General features: G+C 53.9%; 1 protein-coding gene across 1 annotated transcript in view; it reads left to right on the forward strand.

Annotated features, from left to right (window-relative positions):
• Positions 1 to 6,535: 6,535 nt before the first annotated feature.
• LOC137421414 (protein 4.1) overlaps positions 6,536 to 9,091 on the forward strand; it is a 59,421-nt gene continuing 56,865 nt past the window's right edge. The window contains exon 1 of the mRNA XM_068107449.2: positions 6,536 to 6,707. The gene's annotated coding sequence lies outside the window, so the exon portion shown is untranslated. The remainder of the gene's footprint in view (positions 6,708 to 9,091) is intronic.

Here is a 9,091-nt window from a genome sequence, read left to right on the forward strand (position 1 = left end):
GTACTGCGATCTGAAACACGACCAGGGTACTGCGGTCTGAAACACGACCAGGGTACTGCGGTCTGAAACACGACCAGGGTACTGCGGTCTGAAACACGACCAGGGTACTGCGGTCTGAAACACGAACAGGGTACTGCGGTCTGAAACACGACCAGGGTACTGCGGTCTGAAACACGAACAGGGTACTGCGGTCTGAAACACGACCAAGGTACTGCGGTCTGAAACACGACCAGGGTATTGCGGTCTGAAACACGACCATGGTACTGCGGTCTGAAACACCACCAGGGTACTGCGGTCTGAAACACGACCAGGGTACTGCGGTCTGAAACACGACCAGGGTACTGCGGTCTGAAACACGACCAAGGTACTGCGGTCTGAAACACGACCAAGGTACTGCGGTCTGAAACACGACCAGGGTATTGCGGTCTGAAACACGACCAGGGTACTGCTGTCTGAAACACGACCAGGGTACTGCGGTCTGAAACACGACCAGGGTACTGCGGTCTGAAACACGACCAGGGTACTGCGGTCTGAAACACGACCATGGTATTGCGGTCTGAAACACGACCATGGTACTGCGGTCTGAAACACGACCATGGTACTGCGGTCTGAAACACGACCATCGTACTGCGGTCTGAAACACGACCATCGTACTGCGGTCTGAAACACGACCAGGGTACTGCGGTCTGAAACACGACCATGGTACTGCGGTCTGAAACACGACCATCGTACTGCGGTCTGAAACACGACCAGGGTACTGCGGTCTGAAACACGACCATCGTACTGCGGTCTGAAACACGACCAGGGTACTGCTGTCTGAAACACGACCATCGTACTGCGGTCTGAAACACGACCAGGGTACTGCGGTCTGAAACACGACCATCGTACTGCGGTCTGAAACACGACCAGGGTACTGCGGTCTGAAACACGACCATCGTACTGCGGTCTGAAACACGACCAGGGTACTGCGGTCTGAAACACGACCATGGTACTGCGGTCTGAAACACGACCAGGGTACTGCTGTCTGAAACACGACCAGGGTACTGCGGTCTGAAACACGACCATGGTACTGCGGTCTGAAACACGACCATGGTACTGCGGTCTGAAACACGACCAGGGTACTGCGGTCTGAAACACGACCAGGGTACTGCGGTCTGAAACACGACCAGGGAATTGCAGTCTGAAACACGACCATGGTATTGCGGTCTGAAACACGACCATGGTACTGCGGTCTGAAACACGACCATGGTACTGCGGTATGAAAAACGACCATGGTATCGCGGTATGAAACACGACCATGGTACTGCGGTCTGAAACACGACCAGGGTACTGCGGTCTGAAACACGACCATGGTATTGCGGTCTGAAACACGACCATGGTACTGCGGTCTGAAACACGACCATGGTACTGCGGTCTGAAACACGACCAGGGTACTGCGGTCTGAAACACGACCAGGGTACTGCGGTCTGAAACACGACCAGGGTACTGCGGTCTGAAACACGACCAGGGTACTGCGGTCTGAAACACGACCATGGTATTGCGGTATGAAACACGACCATGGTACTGCGGTCTGAAACACGACCAGGGTACTGCGGTCTGAAACACGACCATGGTATTGCGGTATGAAACACGACCATGGTACTGTGGTCTGAAACACGACCATGGTACTGCGGTCTGAAACACGACCAGGGTACTGCGGTCTGAAACACGACCAGGGTACTGCGCCACTGCGGTCTGAAACACGACCATGGTACTGCGGTCTGAAACACGACCATGGTATTGCGGTATGAAACACGACCATGGTACTGCGGTCTGAAACACGACCATGGTATTGCGATCTGAAACACGACCATGGGACTGCGGTCTGAAACACGACCAGGGTACTGCGGTCTGAAACACGACCATGGTGCTGCGGTCTGAAACACGACCATGGTACTGCGGTCTGAAACACGACCATGGTATTGCGGTCTGAAACACGACCATGGTACTGCGCCACTGCGGTCTGAAACACGACCAGGGTAGTGGTACTGCGGTCTGAAAGCACGACCATGGTAGTGGTACTACGGTCTGAAAGCACGACCATGGTAGGGGTACTGCGATCTGAAAGCACGACCATGATAGTGGTACTGCGGTCTGAAGCACGACCATGATAGTGGTACTGCGGTCTGAAAGCACGACCATGATAGTGGTACTGCGGTCTGAAAGCACGACCATGATAGTGGTACTGCGGTCTGAAAGCACGACCATGATAGTTGTACTGCGGTCTGAAAGCACGACCATGATACTGCGGTCTGAAACACGACCATGGTACTGCGGTCTGAAACACGACCATGGTACTGCGGTCTGAAACACGACCATGGTACTGCGGTCTGAAACACGACCATGGTACTGCGGTCTGAAACACGACCAGGGTACTGCGGTCTGAAACACGACCAGGGTACTGCGGTCTGAAACACGACCAGGGTACTGCGGTCTGAAACACGACCATCGTACTGCGGTCTGAAACACGACCAGGGTACTGCGGTCTGAAACACGACCATCGTACTGCGGTCTGAAACACGACCAGGGTACTGCGGTCTGAAACACGACCAGGGTACTGCGGTCTGAAACACGACCAGGGTACTGCGGTCTGAATCACGACCAGGGTACTGCGGTCTGAAACACGACCAGGGTACTGCGGTCTGAAACACGACCATCGTACTGCGGTCTGAAACACGACCAGGTTACTGCGGTTTGAAACACGACCATGGTACTGCGGTCTGAAACACGACCAGGGTACTGCGGTTTGAAACACGACCATCGTACTGCGGTCTGAAACACGACCATGGTACTGCGGTCTGAAACACGACCATCGTACTGCGGTCTGAAACACGACCATCGTACTGCGGTCTGAAACACGACCAGGGTACTGCGGTCTGAAACACGACCATGGTACTGCGGTCTGAAACACGGCCATCGTACTGCGGTCTGAAACACGACCAGGGTACTGCTGTCTGAAACACGACCATCGTACTGCGGTCTGAAACACGACCAGGGTACTGCGGTCTGAAACACGACCATCGTACTGCGGTCTGAAACACGACCAGGGTACTGCGGTCTGAAACACGACCATCGTACTGCGGTCTGAAACACGACCAGGGTACTGCGGTCTGAAACACGACCATGGTACTGCGGTCTGAAACACGACCAGGGTACTGCTGTCTGAAACACGACCAGGGTACTGCGGTCTGAAACACGACCATGGTACTGCGGTCTGAAACACGACCATGGTACTGCGGTCTGAAACACGACCAGGGTACTGCGGTCTGAAACACGACCAGGGTACTGCGGTCTGAAACACGACCAGGGAATTGCGGTCTGAAACACGACCATGGTATTGCGGTCTGAAACACGACCATGGTACTGCGGTCTGAAACACGACCATGGTACTGCGGTATGAAAAACGACCATGGTATTGCGGTATGAAACACGACCATGGTACTGCGGTCTGAAACACGACCAGGGTACTGCGGTCTGAAACACGACCATGGTATTGCGGTCTGAAACACGACCATGGTACTGCGGTCTGAAACACGACCATGGTACTGCGGTCTGAAACACGACCAGGGTACTGCGGTTTGAAACACGACCAGGGTACTGCGGTCTGAAACACGACCAGGGTACTGCGGTCTGAAACACGACCAGGGTACTGCGGTCTGAAACACGACCATGGTATTGCGGTATGAAACACGACCATGGTACTGCGGTCTGAAACACGACCAGGGTACTGCGGTCTGAAACACGACCATGGTATTGCGGTATGAAACACGACCATGGTACTGCGGTCTGAAACACGACCATGGTACTGCGGTCTGAAACACGACCAGGGTACTGCGGTCTGAAACACGACCAGGGTACTGCGCCACTGCGGTCTGAAACACGACCATGGTACTGCGGTCTGAAACACGACCATGGTATTGCGGTATGAAACACGACCATGGTACTGCGGTCTGAAACATGACCATGGTACTGCGGTCTGAAACACGACCATGGTATTGCGATCTGAAACACGACCATGGGACTGCGGTCTGAAACACGACCAGGGTACTGCGGTCTGAAACACGACCATGGTGCTGCGGTCTGAAACACGACCATGGTACTGCGGTCTGAAACACGACCATGGTATTGCGGTCTGAAACACGACCATGGTGCTGCGGTCTGAAACACGACCATGGTACTGCGGTCTGAAACACGACCATGGTATTGCGGTCTGAAACACGACCATGGTACTGCGCCACTGCGGTCTGAAACACGACCAGGGTAGTGGTACTGCGGTCTGAAAGCACGACCATGGTAGTGGTACTACGGTCTGAAAGCACGACCATGGTAGGGGTACTGCGATCTGAAAGCACGACCATGATAGTGGTATTGCGGTCTGAAAGCACGACCATGATAGTGGTACTGCGGTCTGAAAGCACGACCATGATAGTTGTACTGCGGTCTGAAAGCACGACCATGATAGTGGTACTGCGGTCTGAAACACGACCATGGTATTGCGGTCTGAAACACGACCATGGTACTGCGGTCTGAAACACGACCATGGTACTGCGGTCTGAAACACGACCATGGTACTGCGGTCTGAAACACGACCAGGGTACTGCGGTCTGAAACACGACCATGGTACTGCGGTCTGAAACACGACCAGGGTACTGCGGTCTGAAACACGACCAGGGTACTGCGGTCTGAAACACGACCAGGGTACTGCGGTCTGAAACACGACCATCGTACTGCGGTCTGAAACACGACCAGGGTACTGCGGTCTGAAACACGACCAGGGTACTGCGGTCTGAAACACGACCAGGGTACTGCGGTCTGAAACACGACCAGGGTACTGCGGTCTGAAACACGACCAGGGTACTGCGGTCTGAAACACGACCATCGTACTGCGGTCTTAAACACGACCAGGTTACTGCGGTCTGAAACACGACCATGGTACTGCGGTCTGAAACACGACCAGGGTACTGCGGTTTGAAACACGACCATCGTACTGCGGTCTGAAACACGACCATCGTACTGCGGTTTGAAACACGACCAGGGTACTGCGGTCTGAAACACGACCAGGGTACTGCGGTTTGAAACACGACCATCGTACTGCGGTCTGAAACACGACCATCGTACTGCGGTCTGAAACACGACCAGGGTACTGCGGTCTGAAACACGACCATCGTACTGCGGTCTGAAACACGACCATCATACTGCGGTCTGAAACACGACCATCGTACTGCGGTCTGAAACACGACCATCGTACTGCGGTCTGAAACACGACCAGGGTACCGTACTGCGGTCTGAAACACGACCATCGTACTGCGGTCTTAAACACGACCAGGGTACTGCGGTCTAAAACACGACCAGGATACTGCGGTCTGAAACACGACAATGGTACTGCGGTCTGAAACACGACCAGGGTACTGCGGTCTGAAACACGACCATCGTACTGCGGTCTGAAACACGACCATCGTACTGCGGTCTGAAACACGACCAGGGTACCGTACTGCGGTCTGAAACACGACCATCGTACTGCGGTCTTAAACACGACCAGGGTACTGCGGTCTAAAACACGACCAGGATACTGCGGTCTGAAACACGACCAGGGTACTGCAGTCTGAAACACGACCAGGATACTGCAGTCTGAAACACGACCAGGGTACTGCGGTCTAAAACACGACCAGGATACTGCAGTCTGAAACACGACCAGGATACTGCAGTCTAAAACACGACCAGGATACTGCAGTCTGAAACACGACCATGGTACTGCGGTCTGAAACACGACCAGGATACTGCCGTCTAAAACACGACCAGGATACTGCAGTCTGAAACACGACCATGGTACTGCGGTCTGAAACACGACCATGGTACTGCGGTCTGAAACACGACCATGGTACTGCGGTCTGAAAGCACGACCATGGTACTGCGGTCTGAAAGCACGACCATTGTAGTGGTACTGCGGTCTGAAAGCACGACCATGGTAGTGGTACTGCGGTCTGAAAGCACGACCATGGTAGTGGTACTGCGGTCTGAAAGCACGACCATGGTAGTGGTACTGCGGTCTGAAAGCACGACCATGGTACTGCGTTCTGAAAGCACGACCATGGTAGTGGTACTGTGGTCTGAAAGCACGACCATGGTAGTGGTACTGCGTTCTGAAAGCACGACCATGGTACTGCATTCTGAAACACGACCATGGTACTGCGGTCTGAAACACGACCATGGTACTGCGGTCTGAAAGAAAGACCATTCAATGGTCTCTGCAACTCGGCTCGAGCGATCTCCATACTTTCGAACAAATACATGAGGAAACTGGAATAAAAGATCTTTCGGTCTTTTCGCCTTTTGATTTTTTTATCCAATGTCGCCTTTCCCGAATACCGCAGGCCGTGGAACACGTGGGCATGAGGAAGAAGCAGAGGCGAGGACCGAGGACACGCCCCGTGTGCTCGAAACGACTTTGTGGTTGTGTAAGGGAGATAGTATCAGTGGTTTAGGGGGTGGGAGGGTTTGTGACGTCTCTGTTCACACGTCACGTCGAGTAAACAGAGAAGGAACAAGACAGATATAAAGCACATACAGATGAATCACAGTTACAAGTTTATAACTGAACATGCACACCTGAAGCGATACCTGCCCTGTGACCACGCCTACTTCACCTTCACAACCACATTTAACTTTTCGTTAGTTTTTCTCTTTTTTAAAGAGGATATAAAGTTCCACTCTTGAGATCTTTCGAGAATGTTGTACACGATATTTTACAGTTTCACTTTGGGCAGGTGCTGCAGGTGTGTGACCGTAACGCTCGGGTTGGCCCTTCTCTCCCACCTTATTAACCACACACATGTGGTTACATTTGACTTACTTCTCTAACTTTGCACCACTTGTTCCAAACGCTCTCCTCGTGATGGGACACTTTAATCCTCAAAGGTAATCACAAAGATGTAAAACTACACGTGGTGTTAGCACCGTGATCTACCCATTGTGGTGGACTGGTGATTATTGTGGTTATTGTGGCTATTGTGGTGAGGTTGTCATACGAATGGCTTTGTGCATATAAAAAGGATTCTACATTAATATTGCACGTTGAGACCATGAACCTTCACCGCTTTTATCACCACCACGAGGGTTGAGACCCATCACCACCATGAGGGTCGAGACCCATCACCACTACGAGGGTCGAAACCCATCACCACTACGAGGGTCGAGACCCATCACCACCATGAGGATCGAGGCCCATCACCACCATGAGGGTCGAGACCCATCACCACCACGAGGATCGAGACCCATCAGCACCACGAGGGTCGAGTCCCATCACCACGAGGGTCGAGACCCATCAGCACCACGAGGGTCGAGACCCATCAGCACCACGAGGGTCGAGACCCGTCAGCACCACGAGGGTCGAGACCCATCAGCACCCAGAGGGTCGAGACCCATCACCACCACGAGGATCGAGACCCATCAGCACCACGAGGGTCGAGACCCATCACCACCGAGCTGGGTGGTTGTGAGAGTTGGGTGGTTGCATGAGGGACGAATAGGGCGTTGTGAGAGGAGGAACGAGTTGGGTGGTTGTGAGCGGAGGAACGAGTTGGGTGATTGTGAGAGGAGGGACGAGTTGGGTGGTTGTGAGGAGGGACGAGTTGGGTGGTTGTGAGGAGGGACGAGTTTGGTGGTTGTGAGAGGAGGGACGAGTTGGGTGGTTGTGAGAGGAGGGACGAGTTGGGTGATTGTGAGAGGAGGGACGAGTTGGGTGGTTGTGAGAGGAGGAAGGAGTTGGGTGGTTGTGAGAGGCGGGACGAGTTGGGTGATTGTGAGAGGAGGGACGAGTTGGGTGGTTGTGAGAGGAGGAAGGAGTTGGGTGGTTGTGAGTGGAGGGACGAGTTGGGTGGTTGTGAGAGGAGGGACGAGTTGGGTGGTTGTGAGAGGAGGGACGAATTGGGTGGTTGTGAGAGGAGGGACGAGTTGGGTGATTGTGAGTGGAGGGACGAGTTGGGTGGTTGTGAGAGGAGGGACGAGTTGGGTGGTTGTGAGAGGAGGAACGAGTTGGGTGGTTGTGAGAGGAGGGACGAGTTGGGTGATTGTGAGAGGAGGGACGAGTTGGGTGGTTGGGAGAGGAGGAACGAGTTGGGTGGTTGTGAGAGGAGGAACGAGTTGGGTGGTTGTGAGAGGAGGAACGAGTTGGGTGGTTGTGAGAGGAGGAACGAGTTGGGTGGTTGTGAGAGGAGGGACGAGTTGGGTGGTTGTGAGAGGAGGGACGAGTTGGGTGATTGTGAGTGGAGGGACGAGTTGGGTGGTTGTGAGAGGAGGGACGAGTTGGGTGGTTGTGAGAGGAGGAACGAGTTGGGTGGTTGTGAGAGGAGGGACGAGTTGGGTGATTGTGAGAGGAGGGACGAGTTGGGTGGTTGGGAGAGGAGGAACGAGTTGGGTGGTTGTGAGAGGAGGAACGAGTTGGGTGGTTGTGAGAGGAGGAACGAGTTGGGTGGTTGTGAGAGGAGGAACGAGTTGGGTGGTTGTGAGAGGAGGGACGAGTTGGGTGGTTGTGAGAGGAGGGACGAGTTGGGTGATTGTGAGAGGAGGGACGAGTTGGGTGATTGTGAGTGGAGGGACGAGTTGGGTGGTTGTGAGAGGGACGAGTTTGGTGGTTGTGAGAGGGACGAGTTTGGTGGTTGTGAGAGGGACGAGTTTGGTGGTTGTGAGAGGGACGAGTTTGGTGGTTGTGAGAGGGACGAGTTTGGTGGTTGTGAGAGGGGCGAGTTTGGTGGTTGTGAGAGGGACGAGTTTGGTGGTTGTGAGAGGGACGAGTTTGGTGGTTGTAAGAGGGACGGGTTTGGTGGTTGTGAGAGGGACGAGTTTGGTGGTTGTGAGAGGGACGAGGTTGGTGGTTGTGAGAGGGACGAGGTTGGTGGTTGTGAGAGGGACGAGTTTGGTGGTTGGGAGAGGGACGAGTTTGGTGGTTGTGAGAGGAATGAGTTTGGTGGTTGTGAGGGACGAGTTTGGTGGTTGTGAGAGGGACGAGTTTGGTGGTTGTGAGAGGGACGAGTTTGGTGGTTGGGAGAGGGACGAG

Source organism: Myxine glutinosa, chromosome 2 (assembly GCF_964187855.1).
Source record: "Myxine glutinosa chromosome 2, kmMyxGlut1.1, whole genome shotgun sequence".
Lineage (NCBI taxonomy): Eukaryota > Metazoa > Chordata > Myxini > Myxiniformes > Myxinidae > Myxine > Myxine glutinosa.